Here is a 23,146-nt window from a genome sequence, read left to right as displayed (position 1 = left end):
ACTCTGTAGTCAGGCACACTGACGTCCCACTCACTAGGCTGAATAAGGAGAAGGTTACCGTTAACTGCATGTCGGGTGCTAGGATCTGCCACATAACACAAGCACTCAGGTCACTCCAGAACAAGTACAAATATGACTCTGTCATTGTCCATATTGGTGTGAATGACCTTAGCCATACCTTCCTGGACTACATGAAGAGAGACATGGAAGAGCTCTCTGATCACGTAGCCCAGGCTGGTATGACCCTGACCCTAAGTAGCATCCTGCCCTCACCAAGAATGATACCACGGTATAAAGAAAAAATTCTTGATTTCAATAATTGGCTAAGTTTCTGGTGTCATTCAAAGGAGATCCGCTGTCTGTCCACCTTGGGGATGATATGATCGACAAGCCATGCTGCTTCGCTAGAGACAGCGTACACCTGTTACCCTTAAGCTTCTGAATACTGGCCAAGGCTCTTGCCACCCCCACAGTGCCTTTTTTAGGCAAGGCTCAAAAGACAAACCCACCACCGTAAATAGCACAAGTAACAAAAAAACTCATGCTACTCAATGCCAGAAGTCTAAACCTCAAAATGCATGCACTCGAGGCACAACTCAGTATGGAGAAAATAGATATATGTGCAGTAACAGAAACTTTGTTTATGGCTCCAGAAAGCACCCCAACACTACCAGGCTACAACTCACACCATACATTTTGGCCACAGAACCCAAACCAAAATACAAAAGATGGGGGCGTATCCATATTCATCAAGGATACGCACACCTCCAGGTTAGTGGCACAGCACGATGCTTCAGAGATCATCCGTGTGCAACTAACAATGAGCAAAACTGCAATTCAAATTGTAGCTTGCTACAGACCACCCACCATGTCCCAGGACCCCCATGCCACATTTCTGGAAGCACTGGGAAACATAAAGGTCCTACCAAACACTCTAATATTGGGTGATTTCAATTACCCAAACATTAACTGGGAGAATTACTCAAGTACTAACTCCCTTGCCCAACTTTTCCTAGAATTTATAAACTTAAATGCCCTGGTTCAACTGGTCAACACTCCCACCAGAGGTGACAACATATTGGACCTGGTCATCACCAACATGGGCGACCGGTGTTCCACACCGGAGGTCAACCCCTCACTGGTTAGATCTGACCATAAACAAATCACTTTGGATATCCACATTCCACCCCCACCCCCAGACAAGGAAACCACTGTGAAAAACTTTTCAAAAGCAAACTTCACATTACCTAAGACTGAGGTGGAAAGCTTTGAAGCCCCCATGCTGAAGGATAATGCAAAATACTTTACTAATGCATTCTACAGGCACCTACAAGTATGCATGGATCGTGCCATTCCAAGCAAAACCAAGACTTACTCCTCCAAGAAAAGGAAACCAGTCTGGTGGACTCCTGCCATAAACAAGCTATACAATAGAAGGAGAAAACTAATACAGAAAAGAGTAAAATCCAAACAAGGGATCAGCAAGAAACTATGATCCCTCATAAAATCATCCAAGGTGAGCTTTGAAAGAAAAATTGCCAAGGACTCCAAAGATAACACAAGGCATTCTTTAGCTATTTCAAGAATCTAAGTGGTAATGCTCAGATCTGCTCGAAGTTACTGCAGAATGGCACAAAATACACTGAACTGACCGATATCGCCAACATCCTGGCAGACAGGTTCAGCGCAAACATCACCATCCTCTCACCCCCAAAAGGGTCCATAACCATACCAGAAGAATGTAGAGTCCCTGAAATCACAGACACTCAGGTTAAAACAGCTCTCTCCAAAGCCAAAAACACAGCATCAATGGGACCGGATGGTGTCCCAGGCTGCATGCATCCTACATGAGCTCAAAGATGAACTAACCCCTCACCTTAACGCACTGTTAAAACTCAGTCTCTCCACAGGCTGCATATCCTTAGAGTGGTACACAGCAGTGGTTATTCCGCTCCACAAAGGTGAAGCCACAACAGACTCCGGGAACTATCGCCTATAAGCCTGCAAAGCTTGGGCTGCAAGGCTATGGAGTACATCATCATGGAACTCGTTAACAGAGACATTGGGAACCTTCAAACACTGGACCCTACCCAGTTCAGCTTTAAGGGCTGATCATGCCTCCTAAACCAGGTGGACTTCTTTGAGACATTAACCAAGGCTATAGACGAGGGAAAGGTGGTACACACAGCCTATCTAGACCTCGCTAAGGCCTTCATAGGTTCATAGGTTCATAGGTTCATACTAGGCTATCTGCCCGAGGGCATTTACAAGCCTAGCCCATAGTTTTGTGGCTTACGCCACCCCTTTAGTATGGGGAACTATACCCATTATTTTGCTGTGCCTCTGTCGAGCAGTGACACTGAGGTAATCCCTGGGGTATATCTGCGATCTCCCATCCATTGGTCAAGATTTCTCTTGAACAAGGCCAGCGAGGTGCTCTGCCTCACATATACCGGGATTTTATTCCACAGCATAGGGAGTCTTTGGCATGGAACTCGTTAACATTTTGGTAATATAGACAAGCTCACCAGCCTGAACATAAACCCCTATGTCAAAAGATTGGTTGCCAACTGGCTCACAGACAGAACCTACATGGTGAGAGTTGCAGCCCGCAGGCTCAGTCCTAGGACCCCTCCTGTTTACATATACTTCACAGCGGTACAGGCAAGCACACGAGGACTATGGCTGACCAACTTTGCCAACAACTGCAAACTAGTGGCTATAATTGACTCTCAAGCTGACAGACATCCTCCAAAAGGGTCTCACTGAGACGGATACCTGGTGTCAAAATCATGGCCTCAAGCTAAATGCCAAAAAGTGCATTCATCTCCTTTTGAAAAAACAAAGTACCCACAAACTACCACATAGGTGGTAGTCCCCTAAATACGGAAGATGTAATAAGGGATCTGGGGACCCAAGTAGATAGTAATCTCACATTGCCAAAGTGGTTAGAAAATCCTTCTACGTGGCCCACCTAATCACAAAAGGGTTCGCATCTAGATGAAAGAGGTCATTGTGCCACTCTACTCATCACACCCATCATAGAGTACAACGTCCCATTTAGGATGTACCTTACAAGACACTTGCAATAGCTGGAAAGACCACAGAAGTACCTCACCAAGAGGATCACTAGCCTCAAACAGATGCCTTATGCAGCTCGACTGAAGAAACTCCAGCTGTACTCAGCTGCATAACTCCTACTCAGAGGTGATCTCTGCCTGACATACAAGCCATGTCCAACTCAGAATTGATGGACATGCTCCACCTAAAGAAAACCTTATCCCCTTGAGCCACATGCTCTAGGGATCTAAACCTCACCACAACAATAAATAGGATGTGCTGGAGGGATAGATTCCTATCCCAGAGACTTCCCATGCTTTGGAACAAGATTCCAATCTACATTAGTCAGAGCTCCTCGCTAACACTCTTCAAAAGAAACCTTGACGAGTGGACGGGAAATAGAAAGTTTGCCCCGGGATCACTTCAGTGGCTCTGCTTGACAGAGGCACAGGGAACTAATCTAAGGGGGGCGGCGAAAGCCAACACATTCTGGCTAGGCTTATAAATGCCTTCGAGCAGATAGCATATTCATATGTAAATATGTTTTTTGTGTGTGTGTGTGTCTATAAATATACATATATATCTATATATATATATATATATATATATATATATATATATATATACATACACACACACACACACATATATATATATATATATATATATATATATATATATAATGTGTGTGTGTGTGTGTGTGTGTGTGTATATATATATATATATATATATATATATATATATATATATATATATATATATATATCCAGAGTATTTTTCATTAAGATCTGAAGATATATTTAAAAATATATATGCACATACAAATTCCTTAAATACATAGATTACTCCATTATTTTGAATACCTTTTAGAATTCAGTCCTGTTTAGATGGCTCCATTTGACTGAACTTACGCTGAGCATTTTCCATTTCACAATGTGAATTATACAAACAAAAATGACTGATAATAGTCAAATGACTTTAATGTTTTAAGATAAACCTGTACAAAATACACCCATAGAACTTTTGTCTTTTTGATAAGACCTCTTGATACAATGTATTCCTTACGTTTCTTGATTTATATACACTTTAATTCAACCAGTGAATCTTTTACAGCCTTTATTCAGAGTTAATGCTTCAGCCTCATCACCTGTAAAACTCTTAAAAATTCACAAGTATCAATTGTCCTAGCTGGACAATATGCCTCTAGTTTTATTATGTCAAATATATTCTTTGAGCTTTTATTTTATCGTTATTAGCTTGTCCCAAACCATCTATTGTATAATCAAAAGGTAAGGAAATAGGAGTCTGTGCATCATTTGCATAATTATGTTCTTATGGGACACTTTGTAATATGTATAATGTCTTTCCCATATAAAATGCTGGGTATGCCGAACAGTTTGCCACTATACTATATTTCCTGACTGTCATGTAAAAAGATTATTTTGCACATTTTGTTTTGCATAATACAAAATGCTCTTTTTTATTAGATATTTAACTGTTGGAAAGATCAGCAAAGGAGGTTTCACTTATCTCTGTTTGTTTATTACACAGCCCCGTCTTGCAGGTAACTCTTTCCCTTATTGTTAAAACATCTGTGTTTGTCTCCCAGCTTCTTAGTCACATTTTCACAAATAATTCTCCATTTACTTTTAATTTTACCTTTAAGTGCATAGCTATCCACAGCAAACAAAATAGCCATCCTTTCATCTTCCTTTAGTGTTATTTACATATGGCACTGCATAGTTATCTGTAATAGCCAGTTTATAAAGAGAGCTTAAACAGTTTTTAACTTCCTCGACTTAAGATGTTCCGATGCTTTCTGGGTATCTCTTGTCTTTACACCTTTAATCAGCGCAAAACTATAGCTAGTCTTTATGTCCTCATCCTTGGATGGGGTCTCCTTAATCCTAAAGAGAATGCATGCTAAAATGTTTAGTAAGTATTACTCTCTCCTTTCTTGCAGTAGATTTCCATTCCTTCCTTCCTTCCTTCCTTCCTTTTATCTTCTTTTTTTTAATATAATTTTTATCTAAAGAATGATTTTATTCTCAGCACAAGTCATTTTAAATTTCAAAAATTCAAGTAACAAACCTTTTGTCATACAATAAAGCACGGTCAGTAAAGCGATAATACACAAATGAGATAGAAAACAAATATATAGGTCTTCCTACTGGAACATAAATAAATTGAATTAACTGTGTGTCATTATAGCACCAACTGCAACTCTCATTTTCTATTTGTGGAATATTATCACTAAAAATGTATAATTATTACATAAAAACAAATGTATTTCTTTAAGTCGCCTTCATCTTCTTCTTCTTTCAGCTGCTCCTGTTAGGAGTCGCCACAGCAGATCAACTGTTTCCATTTCTTCCTGTCCTCTGCATCTTGCTCTGTCACACCAACAAACTGCATATCCTCACTCACCACATCCATAAACCTTATCTTAGGCCTTCCTCATTTCCTGTTACCTAGCAGCTTCATCCTTAGAATCTTTTTCCCAGTATACTCTTTATCCCTCCTCAGCACATGTCCAAACCAATGTAATTTTGCCTCTCTGGCTTTGTCTCCAAACCTTCCAACGTGGGCTGACCCTCTAATATACTTATTCCTAATTTTGTCCATCCTCGTCACACCCAGTGCAAATCTTAACATCTTCAACTCTGCCACATCAAGCTCTGACTCCTACCGTTTTGTCAGTGCCACTGTCTCCAACCCATATAACATAGCTGGTCTAACTACCCTCTTGTAGACCTTCCCTTTCTCTCTTACTGGTACTCGTCTGTCACAAATCACTACTGAGACTCTTCTCCACCCATTCCATCCTGCCTGTACTCTCTTCTTCACCTCTCTTCCACACTCACCATTACTCTGAACTGTTGATCTGAAGTATTTAAACTCATTCACCTTCACCACCTCTACTCCATGCATCATCATCATTCCTCTATCCTCCCTCTCATTCACACACATATATTCTGTCTTAGTCCCGCTGACCTTCATTCCTCTTCTCTCTAGAGCATATCTCCACCTGTCCTGGGTCTCCTCCACCTGTTCCCTACTCTCACAACAGATCACAATGTCATCTGCAAACATAGTCCATGGGAACTCCTGTCTGATCTTGTCTGTCAACATGTCCGTCACCATTACAAATAAAAAAGGGCTCAGAGCTGATCCTTGATGAAATCCCACTTCCACTTTAAACACATTTGTCACTCCCACCGCAGACCTCACAGCTGTCACACTACCCTTGTACATATCCTGTACCACTCTTACATACTTCTCTGACACTCCCGACTTCCTCAAACAATACCACAACTCCTCTCTAGGCACCCTGTCATATGCTTTCTCTAAATCCACAAAGACACAATGCGACTGCTTCTGACCTTCCCTGTCCTTCTCCATCAACAGTCTCAGAGCAAACATCGCATCTGTAGTGCTCTTGCCTGGCATGAGCCCATACTGCTGATCACCAATCATTACCTCCCTTCTTAACCTAGCTTCCACTACTTTCCCAAAACGTCATGCTGTGACTGATCAATTTAATCCCTCTGTAGTTACTATAGCTCTGCAGATAACCCTTATTCTTAAAAATCGGTACCAAAGCACTTTCTCCATTCCTCAGGCATCCTCTTGCTTTCCAAGATTTCATTAAACAATCTATTTAAAAACTCCACTGCCATTTTGTCTAAACACCTCCATGCTCCCACAGGTTTGTCATCTGGACCAACAGCCTTTTACATAATTCCATGCATCCATAATCAAGAACTGTCTTTCCAAAAAAAAACTAATGCTGCCAGCTTAAGATGTTATTAAAAATAATGACTCAATGTCAAGTGTTACAAATATATCTTCAGAATATAACTGGGTATTATAAAAACTTTCCCAAGAGTTCTGACTTGGCCTGGGCTCGTCTTGAATAAATAAGACACTGCAATAACTTGTTTAGATGATCTGCAATGGTCTATAGCTGTGACTTTCATTCTTTCATTATCATAGGCTACCACTTATTTTTTTCCACATTCTTCATGCAGTCAGGATGTCACTTCATTGCTGACACTTCTCATGATTTAGAGTCACTCTGCTACCTTCTCTGGCAGTTATGCCAGCCATTCTCAGGTCTTCTCTCACTCAGTTCATTCCTCTATTTACTGGAGTTTCTCATCTCCTCTTGCATTTTTCCTATCTCTCCTGAATCTGCTTTGTCAAATCATTTTCTGGTTTCTAGCTCACATGACAAAAGCATCATAATCTGTCTTTGCTGACCTTCTCTATAATTGTAACAAAGTAGAATCTACGGCAAGGCACCACGGCTCAACTACTGTTAAGAATGAGTAAAGACCAAACCGTGACTATTCAGTGTAGAAGATGACAGAAACCAGTAGCAAAATAATCCACAGCAACCACAGTTTATTTCGCACTTTCATCAGCCTTAAGCCATTGACATCATCAGAATACACACATTACACTGATTGACATGCGTAAATCATCATTCCCCATCACATGATCATCATAACCACTCCCCTAGTCATCTTTTTAAACTGTTTAAATACAGTTGTCAAAAAATGCTGCAAGTGCAATAAATAACTACATTATATACATATATAAATAACAAATAAATATGGTTACCAACAGTATTATTAAAAAATAACAATAAATCTATAAATACATCTGAACTTCCAAAACTTAATAAAAGAGGATCTATGTACTATTCCTTAAAACTATAAAGTACATTTAACATATTGTGTGTAGGACTTTTACATATCAATTTGAGTAATGCATTGGCCAAGCACATTTTTGAATGCAGTGGTCATTCTTTTAAATTTGCAGGCTTGGAGCAAATAGTGGATAAGGAAAAAGGGGGTGGTCCAAAAGAAACATACTTGGAATATAGGGAATTAATATGGCAGCTCAGATTTAATTTAGCAGTCCCCCCGGGTTTGAACGAGACTGTATCCATCTCCAGCTTGTTAGAATTAAGATCAGATTTCCATATGTAAAAGTCCTACACACAATATGTTGCATGTACTTTATAGTTTTAAGGAATACTACATAGATTCTCTTGTATTAAGTTTTGGAAGTTCAGATGTATTTATAGATTTATTATTATTATTTTTAATACTGTTGGTAACCATATTTATTTATTTATATATGTATATAATGTTGTAGTTATTTATTGCACTTGCAGCATTTTTTGACAGCTGTATTTAAACAGTTTAAAAAGATGACTAGGGGAGTGGTTATGATGATCATGTGATGGGGAATGATTATTTAAGCATGTCAATCAGTGTAATGTGTGTATTCTGATGATGTCAATTGCTTAAGGCCAATGAAAGCGCTAAATAAACTGTGGTTATTGTGGATTATTTTGCTACTGGTTTCTGTCATCTTCTACATCAACTACTGTTAACTATAAAACTGCGAGCACTTACTTAAAGAAACACCTTTAATACATGGAAACACAAAAAAACGATGAGCGTTTTCGGCTAAGTTGGCCTTCATCAGATCATGAAAGTACGTTCATCTAAAACCACTTAAATATAAAAAACATCCAATCATAATAATTTTTAAAAAATTATAGCCAATAAAAAACATTTCCTGCTAGTTTAAACATTCATTACTAGATTATCTAATCAAAAACGTCATTAAAAGCAATGTACCAATGGCTCGTATTGGGTGGAGTTAGAACAGCAACCATAATATATTCAGCTGTCATAGCATATGCAAATTAAGTCTTCCAAATGGAATTCATTATTGGTCTTTCTAATGAAAGAACTATCAATTGTGACTTGTTAGCCATGGCAAATGACCAGTCACTTGGTTCCCTGGATAATGATTGTTGGATACTGAACATCAAACTCACTGATGCAAAAAAAGTGTTAAGAATATTTAAAACTACAGACTTAAAACCTTCTGACAGGTTATGTACTGTCTTAGTAAAATCAAAACCTTATTAAGCATGTAACAATAGCTTCCATAATGAAATGCTAAGCTAAAAAATGTATTTGTTTCAATACATAACTAAAGACAAAATTATAGCTCCAATCAATGGTTATGGTTAGTCTAGAGAATACTATAATCGATCAGATAAATTCCAAGTAACCAAAACTCTATTAAACACAGAACAATAGCTTCCATATTAAAGCACTAAGTTAAAGAAATGTGTTAATTGCAAGACGTAATTGAAGACAAAATTATAGCTCCAATCAACCAGCAGAGACCAGCAAAACTGACAAAATCAGCGAATACCACAGATATTGCTAGATGGATTCAGAGTCCAGAATTGATCCCAGAAAGAGAAGTTGACCAAGGACAATCTACCAAGCACAAGCAGGGATGTCATGAAATATAAAACATGCGTTAACAGTAGGACACAGATCAACCCATAAACAGCTATTCCAGGGAGATTAAGCATAACTAAAAACATGGCTATATGTAGATCCAGCTATTCAGTCGAGGGATACTACATGGTCTCATAAAAACATCTTGCCAGTGCTAGATAGATTAAGAATGCAGAATCAGTCCCAGGAAAAGATTTTTTCAACCGTAAATTCACTGGAGACTATTTACCGAGCATAAACAGAGATGACATTACGTCACAAATAAGAAATGCCTTGACAATAAAAAGCAGCTCAAGCTATAATACACTGAGGACAGTCTACCAAGCATAAACAAGGATGGCATAAAATATAAAGCGTGCGCTAACAATAAGAGACAGATCAAACCATAAACAGCTATTCCAGGGAGATTATGCATAACAAAATACATGGCCATCTATAGAATCAGCTAAGTACATAAAAACCTCTTGACAATGCAAGACCGATTTAGAATACAGAATCAGTCCCAGGGAAAGTATTTTTTAATCGTAGATTAGCTAGAGACTTTGATAGGGGTAGACAGGGGTGACATTAAATTGGGTATAAAGCATGCCTTCACAGTAAAAAGCAGATCAAGCCATAATGCAACTATGCCAAGGAGACCAAATATACTGAATACATAGCCACATATGAGCTCAGCTAAAAGGGCATATGAGAACAAAATCAGAAAGTATATTGAAAATCAAGATCAATTTTGTGTTCAACTGTATCAAATAGATTTGGGTTTTATTTTAGCAAGACCGTTGTGTTTCATTGTTAGACTTCTTGTAAAATGATGCCTATACTTCCAGGTATAACTTTGCAGGTGGTCAAAATTAAGTTGGTAAATTATTATTAGCCTGAATCACAATATGGTGAGAAACAGATTGAAGATTACATTTTTCCCCCATAAAAACTCTGTGGGTGCAATTTTTGTATATGAGCCTGCAATGATTTCTTCACTTTTGGAAACTGCTCCCTTCTCATGTTTCTGACTGTGGAGTTGACATACATAAGTTTATCAGGTGTGGGTGCTCACTATCTGCAAGGGGTTGTAGGGAGCTTGTTCTTTGCATACAAAATGCTTAGAGTTGGCGACTTCAGACTTATGAAGTTACAGACATTTATGATTCATGTTTTTTGTTACTGTCTGTATTGTCATTTGTGGTTTCTTAGGGAATCCAAACTTCCAAAATCATTTTCTGACTAATTTGTTGAGTTTCATGCAGCTGTATAAATATTTTGATGCAAATGCTACAACATAAATTTCCATGCATTATAGGAATGGTGTGACTGTATGATGTTTATAATCCTGCTAATTTATATTTTATGCTTGTTGCTTTGATTCACATTTAATTCTGCTAATGCTTATATTTCTGCCATACTCTGCTGCTTTTCTCCTATTCTTTTTTAATATTGCTGTAATTCCTCTCATTGTGAGTTGGGTCATGGTTGGACATGCTTTGGTCAAGTTATATTACAATAAATAAATAGTTGCAGATATCTGAGGGACAGTTGTATAAAATGTGACTTAATGGCATTTGACAGCCACAGTTAATATGACTAATTGTTCTGCTATGAATTACATCTGTTAAGGAGGGCATTTTAGCCAGGATATAAGCCATATTTTCATTTTTAGCTTCCTAACTTATGACTGACTCATAGCAGCTTGAACAAAATTTAGTTGTACACAAGCGGTCACACATCCTAGACAGTGACCACTGCAGAAAGTTACTGTAAAAACATTGACAGTAACATGCTAAAATGCAGCACGATGGCACCAGAGAGCATATATTGTCATATGCTAGGGAAGACTTTTGCAGCTTCTGCTAGCAATCTGCTCAGTCTTATAGTACTATTGGTACCAGACACTAGAAACTGTTAAAACTAGTTCACATCCTGCAAAGCTTATTTTGATCGTTTGTTATGACGTGGAACCGTAGACCTTTTCAATAAAATTATTGCGGTTGTAGGGATGGGATTGTTTCTGTCCTTTAGTGGTTAGGAATGTGTTGCTGTACTTTGTTGTTGGCAAGCATTTATTTATATTTTATTATTTATTCCAGCTGCTGGTAGGGATGAGATGCTAGTGAGGTGCTAATTTCTGTATGTATTTACTTATTACCTCATTGTTTGTCATTCTTACCTCACTGTTCTCACAAGTCATTACCTCAATATCTCTGTAGTCATTATGTTTAATGGTGACTAAATTGGACATTCAACTGTATATGCACAACTAAACTCCTTTCATTCTTCCTGTACTTCAGTCACAAGTTAGGTTACCTTCATTTTTATTAATTAAAATTATTCACTGTCAAAAACGACAGAGCACTGGATAACACCATAGCTGGGCTCATCTACATAGAGTGTCTAACTTTGGAATATAGTATAAAAATAGTTTTGCGATAGTAAAAAAAAAAAAAAAAAGACAAGTACAGCTTCAAAACCTTGGTATGGAAATTAATTGCTATTTGTAAACCAATGGCTTTAGTAAAACATTATTTGTTTTTCTGCGGTGAAGTACAGTTACCATATGATATGAAGCACAATTTGTGGTTTTGACAAAAGAGGTGTAGACTTAGATGTTTATCATTCCCACTGCTGCAGAAGCCCTTAGGTTATAAGGGTCATTTCCCACCTAGCAAACAAATGGCTTATTTCAAGCAGCTCTGTCTCCCCACCTATCCTTCACTTTGACTGCTAATTGATAGTTCCCCAATCAGAGTGAAGGTTTTGAGTACGTACTTGCCATTTCAAGAAGAAGCATCTTTCAGGCATTTCAGGAGAAACAGTTGGCTAAAATCTTCATTTCTGGTAAATGAGTCCCTGTTGGGGAACCCTCCATTCAGAAAGTATTCCTTTTTTTTAGAAAAATTGCAACTTATCTATTTTTTTTAATGAAAGTTGTATTTTCCCCTTTAAGAAACCTGGTATTTTATCTTAGTATTGTACACTTGTCAAGGACTACTAATTTTGAAATTAGTTTTTATGATACCATTTGAGGCTAATTTTGTGAAAAACTGTGTACTGCTTGTGTAAACTTTGAATTTTGTGAGACAGAAAGGTTTACAAAGGAATGGTTAGAAAATTGAGTATCAGTGTAATTCTTATGCTCACTTTGTGACAACCTACCTGCTGTTTTGATTCTCTCAGTGTGTGTGTGTGTGTGTGTGTGTGTGTATATCAGTGTTTGAACGGTACTGCTCTATTTTAACTTTTTATTCCTTAAGGGACCAGGTAAATTGGTGTGAGCGTAAGTGTGCTGCTTGTGAACACTCAGTGGTAACTTACTTTCTGACCAATTCACTCCAGCAACACTTTTAATGTGTCTTCCCCAGTTACAGCATAAATACTCACGTTGGTCTAGCTGGCTATTCTTCCTCAGTATATAGAAAGAAAAAACACTTACCAAGGCATTTTTGCCATTGTCATATATTCCCTCTATGCCTCTTTGGATAGTGGGTGAACTTGCAGTTGACATTGGTTGCTTCTCAGACCACTCACTTTCTTATCTGGCTTCCTATGTTGTAGTCCTTTCAGCCAGCATGAACTGGGCATCAGCCATGTCTTCTTCAGCTATTCCAGTATCCATTGTGGGACTGGGGAAACCATCTTGTCTGGGTCTGGTAAGCACTCCAGGAGATTTTCCTCAGGGTAACCAGGGCAAGAGACCATTAGACTGGGCAGACAGCTCTTCTTCTCTTCAGTCCTCTTCTCCTGGAACTCCTATTAAGATGAACAAAAAGTTAAACATTGTTCTGATAAAGTTATTGCTATTAAAAAGAAGAGTTCCTTACCTTAGCTCGACAGACATTACAGGCAAGAAATACAGGTACTTAGAAGCCTCTACAGATGGACATTCCTTGTCAAGTTATTCCTAAGGAAACTGGGTCTGATTCTGATTTTGATAGAGATAGGACTTCTCCTGCACATTCTAATGCCCAGCTCTCTGACGACGAGGAAAACATTAATTCTTTTCCTCCTGTGGATAAGTTTTCTTTTAATCTGACCACTGCAGTGATGAATGCAGCATTGTTATGGGGACAAATAAGTCCTCCCCCTGAATTGAGGAGGAATTATGATATGTTAAAAATGGATGTACTCCATTTCTTTCCTTTTCCTCCTGTATTGGAGGATGAGTTGAATGCAGTCTCTAATCATTCTGATACTTAGCCATCAGTCCCTGAAAAAGCAAATAGGCTGCATGAGGTACCTCAGACTAATGCATTTCTTTTGTCTCACCCTAGGTCAGACCCTACTGCCATTTCTACTTGATCTCATACTGGAAACAAAGTAATGCATAATACCAACCCTTCTACAGGTGATAATCCGAAGGGTAAAATGTTAGACCGTATAGGGAAGAAAATGTATTCTTCTTCCTCTTTAGCATTCAAAATTCTGAATTATCAGGTACATAAGTATGGATAGTCTGAGAAAATTAGGTTCCACTCTTCCTGCAAAAGAAATCTCTTTTCTGAACCAGACACTTTCTACTCTTCCTCGGGTATCTAAACAGGCTTTGAAGAGTGTGGATGATTGTGCAGGTACTGTGTCTGTGGCCACTGATAATGCTGCAGTGTTGTGAAGATGTGCTTTTGTATGTAACCAAAAGCTTGCTGATGAGGTAAAGTCTGAAATCTTGGATTCACCTGAAGCTAAGGAGGTATTGTTTGGCTTTTCTGTTACTCAGGTTCTCACACAATATGATAAAAGGAAAATTAGTTCAGGAAGTTTCTGTGATATTTCATTTACCCAATACAAATTGCGTAGCCTTCTACCCACTCAAAAAAGCCAAATAAACAAGAACAGTCTTTTTCTGGCAAGCAAAATTCAATCAGAGATGGCCAGATGGTAGTAACAATAAAAAATAGATGGGTCTTTTCAGAAAAAGTGTCAAGCCAATGATACAGAATGGCTGTACCAGCATTCCTTACCCTCTTCCCTATCCCTCACTCAGTATATCTTCACAGATCATTACCAGAACCTGGACCTTATCATTCCCTTTTAGAAAAAGATAGTCTCAGTCTCTGGGGTGTTAAAAGCACTGCAGCAGAGTTACAGATGGGACTGGATATAGAAACCTCCTTTCAGGGGAAGACCTTCCCATCCTCCAAAATAAATAATTTTTTGAGTCATAGAATCACTTCCTTTAAGCCAAAGGGGTAAAGGGTTTGGCACTAAAATGTCAGAGGTACATTAAAGTTCCAAAGATCAAAATGTTGACCTTACAGAACTCTTGCCTCTCATTTTCCATGAATTACTTGCTAACTCTAGACCTAAAGTGTGCTTACTACCATATTCCCATAGCCATAAGCTTCTCAACATTTTTAAGGTTATCTGTTTGAGTCACATTGTCAGTTCTCCACCTTACCCTTTGGTTTCTCTACAGCGCTAAGCCTATTCACAAAATGCCTAGCCTCTATCATAACTTGTTGTAGATTGAATGACATTCACATCTTTCCTTATTTCGATGACTTGCATAACTTTGAAGAGTCTTTATCTAGATATCCAGAATCATTAACAGGTGTTGTGATGGCCGTGCCCTGGCTCAGCAATCAAGGAGCCTCAATCCTCACCACTAACACCAGGGAGGTTGTCTCCTAGAAGAGAGGAAAGGATAACTAATACACACAGTAAAGTACAATTTCCCTTAAGTGCACACAGAGAACACATCAGTCTGGGGCTGGTTCTCCCTTGCTCACCAGGTCCCCAATAAGACTCCCCACTGGCACAGTTATAGGGTCCAGGCCTCAGCCTAACTGGGCAAACTAAAACCTCCAGTACCCTCTCTGTCCAACCAGTGCTTCGTGTCCCTGCCAAGTAGCTGACACAATGTGCACACACACACACATGCACACACACACACACACACACACACACACACACACACACACACACACACACACACACACACACACGCACACACACACGCACACACTTTGAGATGAGTATTTATACAACTTCACATACACTCCTGGGACAGGCTGACACAGATTCTCCGACTGTGCCCCTTTACCCAGACTATACGGTAGTAATTACTGCCACCAACCAGTTAATAATATCAGCTACTAAAAGGACCTCAAAAGGGTGTCCAATTATTACTGTGCAATATTAATATCCAATGGTAGTATGACTAACAGTCAAGGCTTACTTTGGAGTGGCCTATTACAATAATCTCTATAAATATGCAATGTACTCTAGAGCTTAAATCTACATAAATCAGCCACAGGTAGAAGGTTTTAAAAATATTTAATAAATAATTAATTGAAACACAAGACAAAACTACTACACCACAGATATATCCAAGAGTTCACAGATCACACAGAAACTTAAAATACAGTAGGACAGGTCTAATCTCAAAGAAAAATATCTAATTAATCTTTACTAGCTTTAACTATTCCTACAAGAACTCACAGTGCTAAAACTTACATGTGAGCACAAGGCAGAGTGCTGATAAGTTAGATGTCCAAAGTCAAAATGCTTTTCAGTCTCTTGTGAGAAATAATATTTAAACATTACTAGCAAACATGTTTGCTGGGTCCCTCCCCAGATTGCATCATTTTTGACACTTAGGTTTTCCCAGGCAAACAAACTGCATTATTTAACATCTAACACCTGCACAGAAACTTACAACAATAGAAGGCGTTCCACATGTATATGCTAGCAGAAACCAGAGCAATAAAGCACCTTCCACATCTAAATTCTAGTCATAAACTTTAGCCTTAAAACAATGGGCATGAAATCTTCATCCAGCCGCCCTGGAGCCGAATTGTAAACATTAAAGAGATTCGTAAGATCTTTTCAACTTAAAAAAGACACATTTGAAATACTTGGTTTGGTTTTCCTTACTGCAGATGGCAATGTTGCAACAATCTTGAAGTTCACATTTTACAGTGTTTTCTTACATTCAAGAAACATGCCTGTATTTTACATTTATTATACAGTTGATAGAATTATGTATCAAATTCTATTTGTCTAGGCTGGCAGCCTTCATGCCCATCTCTTCCCAATCGTCACATCCCTTTTGACCAATCACAGCTTCCAGATAAATATTGCAAAATCCTCCTCGACTCTGTCTAACAGGCTTATGTTTCTAGGATGTCTTATAGATTTTTCTCTTCAAAAGGCCTTTTTAACACAAAACAAGGTGGATTTTATCTGGAGTTTATCCTGATCATATCCAATCAGTCTCAGACTTCAACAACAGAATTTCTCTGGACCCCAGGGCTCATGGCTTCTATGATTCTCATGATGTGTCACACCAGATTACACATGAGAAAGATACAGTGGTTTCTAGAAAACAAATGGACCGAGGATTTGCATTCTCTGGCATATCAAATTCAAGTTTGCGACTTTATAAAAAGGAAACTGCTTTGGTGGAGACAACAAATTCAACTGAACCAGAATCTCCCCTTCTCTCCTCAGACTCCAATCCAGTCTGTCACCACAGACTTGGCATGTTTTCCTTGGGGTGCAGTTTCAAGCAGGTTAATAGTGCAAGTCATATGGAATCCTTTACTCAGGCTAAAGCACATCAGTTTAAAAGAGATTTTGGCAGTGATCTATGCCTTGAAGTATGTCCTTCAACTTTGGTACCCAGGACTTCTCCAAGTGATTTTAAACAATGCAACAACCATATGGTATTTAAACAAGCATTGAGATACAAGGTCATACTCCAATGCAGGTTGACAGTTCTAGCTCGGGAGTTAGCTTTTCAACATTCCTTAACCCTCCAAACATCTTACTTTCTTTTAGAACAAAATATAGTGGCAAACCAATTGAGCTGGGCCAGTACAGTTCCTCACAAATGGAAACTGAATGACAGTGGTCTTCTGGAAATTGATCCAGTTGTGGGTAACACATCAAATAGACTCATCCATTTCTTTTCAAAACAGACAACTGGACAAGTTTTGTTCAGAGCTTACTATACTGAAGCCTGAAAACATACATTTTCATTGCCTTATAAGGGAATATTCCTTCATGAATTACACCTGTTTCACTGATTTACTGGGTAATTTTGAAGATACAAAAGGATATTCAAAAATTAATTGTACTGATCCCTTTTGGACCGAGCAACATTGGTTCTTCCTTCTTATGGAATTGGCTACAGACAGCTACCACACTCTATATGACAGACTGGATCTACTCACACAAGACCGGAGGAGTCTGCTACACCCCAGTATCAATTAACTTCAACCGACTGCCTGGATGATTAAGTTTTAATACCTTGTAGGTAATTATTTCATGCGGACATGCAGTAGGTACTAAAAGAGGCAAGAAATTCTGCTACTAGAAAATCCTTTGTTGGTAAGTGGAAACAAAATTCTGGTTTGTGCCTAGCAGATAACCAGGGGTTCATCATGGAATTTATACCACTGGTGCTCTAATATTTGTGTAAGCTACTTTCCTCTGGCTTTATCTAATCCTCCTGCAGCCATTTTGGCATGTATGCCTGTGGATATTCCTCTTTGGTATCTGTTTCTTTGTCAAACAGTTTCTGGAAGGGGTTTATACCCGAGCCCTCCTTGTAAACAGATTGCCCCCCTATGTACTGGAGGGATTGCTAGTGCCATCTTTTGCATTTGCCCATCATTAGAACTGAAGTTTTTTGAATGGGGAACTCATTAGTGCTCTGACATCTGCAAGAAGAGCATCTAGGCGGCAAGTATCATTATGAACAAATCCCTCATCCATGCCCAAAGTAGTTTCAGAATTTTCTTTGAGTCAAGCCATCAGTCTCAGTTTTCTACCCAGAATCTAAAAAACAGGGAGAATGGATTCTACATACCGTGGATATATGTAGGGAGCTGAGGTACAATCTTTACAGAACTAAACCCTTTAAAAAGCTGATTGGCTATTATCAAGGGGCAAAAAATGGACACCCTTTGCATAAACAGACAGATTATTGGTGGTTGTCCAGCTATTGTTTTTTTGTTATTCCCACCATAGGAAATCCATTTCAGACAGTATGAAGACACAGACAATTAGACCCTTGTATTTTGTGATGGCATATTAGAAAGAGTTGGACTCTAGATGCATTCTAGAGGTGCTACATGGTCCTCTGTGCATACTTTTGCAAAACATTACAAACTGGATTCCTTTTTTAGGTCCAGGTCAAACTTTGCTAGGACCATTTTCCGCAGGCTCCTGGATTAATATCCACCCCCTTCCCAGAATAGATGGTCTTTAGTATTCCACCCATATAGTGTAAGGGCTACTGCAGCAATAGGAATGATGAACACAGGACAGTTGTGTAAGTTGCACCTACCCATAGGAAGAGATGTTAGAGTTCCTCACTGCTGCAGTAACTGCACCCACCCTAGATACCCCTTTTCTTCACTACAGGTATAGTTTTGATATAAAGTGAGGCTGTGTTTGTTTCTGATTTATATGTTTTGTTATTAATATTGGTTGATTATTTCAGGATGTTTGTCTCTTCTCTCAATCTACTAAACAGAAAGTGCTGTAGATAGCTTCACTCTGACTGCTAATTTCCTTCTTGGGGATTTGCCAGTCAGCTGTCAGAGTGAGGGGGGGGGGCAGAGCTTTTTGAAGCTAGTTGGTTATTTTTTCCTAGGTGGGAAACAACCCATATAGCCAAAGAGATACTGCAGATGTTAGGAATTTGGGCATCTACTGTTATGAGTCCCCTTCTATTTAACATATTCATAAACAACCTACACCAAGCTTTACCACATACCTCCCTAGTCCAATATGCAGATGACTTAACTATAATCTGTTATGCACCCAACCCAGTATCCTTCAGTGTGTCTATATTATATGAATGAATCTTCATAATGTTGAACACTCTAAAGAGTGAAAATGTCAGACCTCGAAGTGCTTCTTGTGGGATTGCAGTACAGTGAAGGTCGGAATATTTGCCCTTTCCTCACTGTAGTGCAATCTCAGAATTGGTATATATATTTAGCGGGGGGGTGGGAGGCACAGCCCCCCACAATAACTAGTTCAAGGTCCAGCATTTTCACTCTTTAGAGTGTTTGACACTATGAACATTGGTTCATATAATATAGATCCTCTTTAACAAAGGACCCAAACAGCCTTCTCTACTGTTGAATCGTGGCTCCACAAAATTCATCTTTCCTTAAATGCCAAAAAAACCCCAAACTTTTGCTGTTCACCCCCTCAAAAAAACTACCTCTATCAAATTACAAGACTTTAACATTCTCTCACTAAACTCAAAATTTAAATCGTTGCCAGTACTAAACTCTTAGAAGTCATAATTGATGACCATCTAAAATTTGATTTACATATCCAATCGAACATCTCAAAAGCTCACAAAAAAACTTGGCTTCTCTACAGGCATAATTTCCTCAACCCATCAACAAAACAAGTATTAGCCTTCTCCTATTTACTTCCCACTCTAACCTATGGTGCCCCATTGCTAACTAATCTGCAGTCATCCCTCAAACTAAAATTATAGTCTTCCTACAACAAGATCGCCAAATTTGCTTCTAGCTGTCCTCACTCAACCCATCATTGTATTGACCTAAGAAATCTCCAGTGGCACGAATTCCCCCATTATCTACTACACCTTCAACTAACTACCTCTCATAGACTAATTTATAAACCCCAAGACTGCCCTGCACTCTGCTCCTTATTTTCCTTTTACACTCCCACTAGGTCACTATGATCAGAAAATCAAAACCTGGTACAAGTTCACAAACCTAATCTTCCTGCAGGTAAATTCTTGTACAACTGGACTATTGCCAGACTGGGGAACAATCTCCCTTCCTCCATCCATTCTGAACTGTACCCTGTTAAATTCAAAACTGCCCTACATAAGCACCTTCTCTCCAACTTGGATATACAGCTACTTCACTTTGTCTAATGCTATCACCTAACTCTCTTTACCCTAGATGCAAACCTCATACTGGCCTTCTTAACTTTCTAACCACCTATACTATACTTTTCTTCCACCCAAATTGCCCCGGACACCCTACTCAACCACTACTAACTCCTTTAAACTTCACTTTAAGCATACTAACTACTAACTATAACCTTAGGCAGCTGTAGTTTTCTTGTTTTTGTCTCTGCTTTATTTTCCCCCCTCCACTTCATTTGAGATACAGAATCTTTAGCTGCTCTGTACTCACAGTAATGCACCATGCTCAATCTAACTTAATTTTCCTGATACTTTTAATTCTGTTTAAATTGCATATTTTTGCATTCTTTGAATTTGCCTACGTTTGTCTTTTTGTATCAGCCGGTTGCCATATTTTGTATTGAAGTGATTCCTGTAAATATTGTAACTACATTGTTGTAAATTCCTTGTATGGTAATTACCTTGTTGTATTGTTCATTGGTGCTTTTCTCCCCAGGCCTCCACTGAAAATGGGCTCTGTTCAGCACAGTGGACTCTCCTGGTAAACAAATGCCAATAAATAAATAAATAAACAAATGAGTAAGTGTGACTTACTCAACTGTACTTTTCCTATAACTGCATAGTGAGATTGGTTAATTAATAAGATCTGTGAAATAAATTTCCCATCATATGATGTCATACTGACTGCAAATAAGTGCTACCGTTGTCTATTGCATTATATATTTATATCTGTTGTCAAACAATGCCTTCCAGGGCACTGATTCCAAAAGAAATGTCTGTGCATTCTCACAGGAAAGATGGAGATTTCACAACTACACTGTAGCATTTAAACAATTTACTTAGCTTGTATAAATGCTAACTTGTATAGCTTTTACTTTCGGGTATGAGCTGTGAGAGAAGCTGTGATGAGGTCTAAGATTTATACTACAAAGAACGTATTCCCAATTAAATTCCAATCAGCATTATGGGATTTTGATCAGTTGCAATCTGTTTTATGGTTTACATCAATTACATTATGATTATTGCAATTTAATTACCCATGCTCTCAGTTTTAGCACTTGTAGTGCTGTTCTTCTAAATGCCATGACACCAGCTGAAAAAATGTCAAAAAGATGAAGCCTAGACAAATCCTGTCTAACACCTGTCCTCTGTGAATCTAATTTTTGACTTGTGTCTTCAATTTTCTGTCTCAGAAGGAATGCCAGATCTCTCCATTAAAGAAGTATTTAAGGCAAAAGTATTCACTCCTAAGAGTTATTTATCTCTTTTCCATTGCCTTTGTGCATTACTATCCATACAGTGGTGAATTTCTACTTTAATTACAAAAATTCCTACTAGCGTAACAAGGTAATTAATAATATGCCATACATATGCACAATATGGTCCCAAATTTGATGACTATGCAAGGCTTTGACTCAGGAAGACCACCTTTTTCATTAGTTCTGTACCATTTACTGTTAATATATTATTTTGAGCAGTCAGCAATACTTTTTCAGTAGTTCTGTATCCCTTACATTTAGTATCTTATCTTGAGAGGTCAAAAATGCAAATATACCTTCACAGTTGTAGAAGTGTCAATAAAAAGAAACCAGTCAAATAAGGCAATTACTTTCCCAGAAATGTATTTTTTTTTCATTGAAAAGGGAGTAGGCATAGAGCAAGCAGTTATTTTTTGTGTGTGACTGTGGGTGTTGCTTATATTCCTAAGAAATTCAGTAGGTCACTTTTAATTAAAAAAAGAAAATGCGCTTCTTGGTTACAGCTTTCTGCTGAAATCCTTCAGGCTGCAATAAGTAACTGAATGCAAATAAGAACTATTTAATGCCTAATGCAAGAAAGATGCAAATTATCAGTCCCAACTTTTCCAGCTATGCTGTTATATTACAAAGTACACAATGCTAGCTGTTGAATGCTTCCAGTAAATTGCACATTCTAGAAAACTATGTCACTGGTTCAGAAATTTGCGAAATGAACAATGTACAGGCCAACAATTTTATCTGTATGAGTAATTTAATCTGGTAAATTACAAGTGAATACATTTATTTTTTCTTCTTTCTAGAGGAAAGCAGTTTATGCTTATCTTGCATATCTTCAAAACATATTATATTTTCTTTACCTGCATAATGTTCAAAAAACTGCAGATTCTTTCTATGTTCCCTCATTAACATTGCCAAGGCAAACTCTGTTACAGTTTTTTTAACACAGCTGAATAGCTGAGAACAATATAAAAGCTATAATAACACCTAATTCCAGCTAAATAATCATTCCTCACAGATCATATGGAAAGCTAATGTTTGAAGGTTTGTAGATATATTTTAAACTGAAATTCATTGAATTTTCAGATTTGGATTACAGTTTAAATACCAGTTATGTATTTTAGCATTTTAAATGTTTTTACTGCCGATTAGCATGCATATAAACCTCGTACTGAAGTGAGTCTGTTGAATGCAATGACTTTCACCATTTTAATACAGTACATATTTTTGATGGCTGAAAAAGGCAACTTGTCTGTCCCTCCTGCCCTATTTATGTAGCTATTATCTTATAAATTAACATTCTTAGGCTTTTTCTGGTCAGACTAGGCCTTTTCTAAGGACACCAAGATCGTAAAAATCATTACTTTCTAATAAAATGTGTCCCTTTCACCTCAAGTATTTCAGTAAATTCTTCTCACAAAAAAGGGGGGGGGCATAGTGATTAAGTTCTTTACCTCACAGAAAGCTGGGGGCTGATATAATGGTTAAGGTGCTTATCTCACAGTCACAATGTACAGGATCTGATACTCACCTTTTAAGAACAAATTGACTAGGCTTAAAATGACTTACAAGAACAGCTAGCCTAGTATTTACCTTCATTATTTACTAAATATGTCTGTTTTGACTTTGCCTTC

The sequence above is a fragment of the Protopterus annectens genome, chromosome 12.part0 (assembly GCF_019279795.1).
Source record: "Protopterus annectens isolate FY-2018-M chromosome 12.part0, PAN1.0, whole genome shotgun sequence".
In the NCBI taxonomy this organism is placed as follows: Eukaryota; Metazoa; Chordata; order Ceratodontiformes; family Protopteridae; genus Protopterus; species Protopterus annectens.
Note: the sequence above shows the minus strand (reverse complement) of the source record.